The sequence below is a fragment of the Pan troglodytes genome, chromosome 16, assembly GCF_028858775.2.
Source record: "Pan troglodytes isolate AG18354 chromosome 16, NHGRI_mPanTro3-v2.0_pri, whole genome shotgun sequence".
Classification (NCBI taxonomy): domain Eukaryota; kingdom Metazoa; phylum Chordata; class Mammalia; order Primates; family Hominidae; genus Pan; species Pan troglodytes.
The window spans coordinates 16,551,729-16,553,377 of NC_072414.2; the positions used below are offsets into that span (position 1 = coordinate 16,551,729).

Genomic DNA, 1,649 nt, shown 5'->3' on the forward strand with positions numbered 1-1,649 from the left:
TAACTATATATCTGAAAAGTATTATTAATAAAGATTCTTGAATGTAGCAGTTATAGTTCCAGAGAAAGAGTGCCAGGTGTACAGCTCTTAGAATGTAAGCTATTAAGATGCAGAGATTGTATCTGTGCAAATCACTCTGTTCAACACCAAAAGCATGTCAGCAAGAAGTGAAATATTTACAAATTTTTTTTGATGACAATGACAAGGAATCAGGACCCTTGATTGGAAGAGAAGGATATCCAAGTCAAACCAGCTATCTTAGAAAAGAAATTGGGAGCTCCCCTTACCAAATGTTGAGAAGAGCAGAAGCAGAGCTGGGCCTCAAGCTAGTGCCAACATCTGAAAAGGGGCTGTTGGGAAGAGCAGAAGCAGAACTGGGCCTCAAGCTAGTGCCAGCATCTGAGCATCTGAAAAGGGGCCAGGACTCCCTGTCTCTAAGTCTTTCATTCCCGCTTTCTTGGTATCTTGGCTTTATCTCCAAACCAAAATCCTTTTCTTCCCTAGAGGAGGAAATAGAACTCCAGTAGCTCTCTGCTAGCATCAAGCTAAGCTGAGGTGTAAAAACTCTCTTCTACTTAGTTCTGTGCATGGACAGAATCATCTGCCTACTCACAAACCAATCCTGTATTGGGGGTGTGACATTCTGATCTCCCAGGTTGGGTCATGTGCCTACCCTTAGGGTGGGAGGCAGGGATTTATGAGTTGGGTGAGGAAAGAGAAGTAGTTCCTGCAGAGGAAAGGAACATGCACTGAACTACAGAAATGGGGAGAAGCAATGAATATTAAAAGAAGTAGACTGATGTTAGGAGAAAATGGCAAAACTAGGGTAGATTCCCATATATCTCAGCAGGAGTACTAGAGAGCCCCATGTGTTAATACACAAGAATACATTTTATAGAAGATGTTATTATTATTTGTATGAAACTGGATACTCAGTTGAATTCATACATGAATGCATAATGCCATCGCTCACTACCAAAAATTTTGCAGTAGAGCTTCCCACATTTGGGGCAATTCCAGGGATCAGCATATCCCTATAATGGATCCAGAGTGGAATGGATAAGCCTTGCCCTGGGAAAACTGCCTTTAAGATCATGGTATCTGCCCTGCCAGGTAAGTATGAAACTGGATATTTCTAAGGCACATTGGAACAAACCTCATTTTTAGCCACAAGTTATGGGTATCTTGAAAAGCCCTTATTGCAAAACACATAGAAATAGCAGGTAAAATACAGTCAACATGGACTTAAATGCCTAGTTGTGCTTCCAGGAGGATAAGGAAACCCCCGGGGGAAGAGGGCAAAGCAGAAAACCTGAATGGCCAATGAATGCAAAACCATGGTGGCTAGGGAAACATTTCCCAACCTCAAGAATCTAGAGACATGAATCTGAAGGCTGAGTGGGGTGGCAGAAGACAAGGCTTTAGGTCACTGCCAGGTAGAGACCTCTGCATACATTCAGAACTCATTAATCAGGAATTAAAAGCTTCTAACAAAAGTAAAGAGATAAAAAGAAGCTTGTTCATCTCATGTTCATTGCAGCATTATTCATAATAGCCAAGAGGTAAAAGCAACCTAAATATCTGTCAAGAGATGAATGGATTTTAAAAAGTGGTATATAAACAATAAATTATTATTCAGCCTTAAAAAA

The 1,649-nt window shown here is 40.8% G+C and overlaps 1 pseudogene; it reads right to left on the minus strand.

Moving 5' to 3' along the window:
* Positions 1–945: 945 nt before the first annotated feature.
* Positions 946–1,121, minus strand: LOC129137258 (U1 spliceosomal RNA; annotated as a pseudogene).
* Between the last annotated feature and the right edge of the window lie 528 nt (positions 1,122–1,649).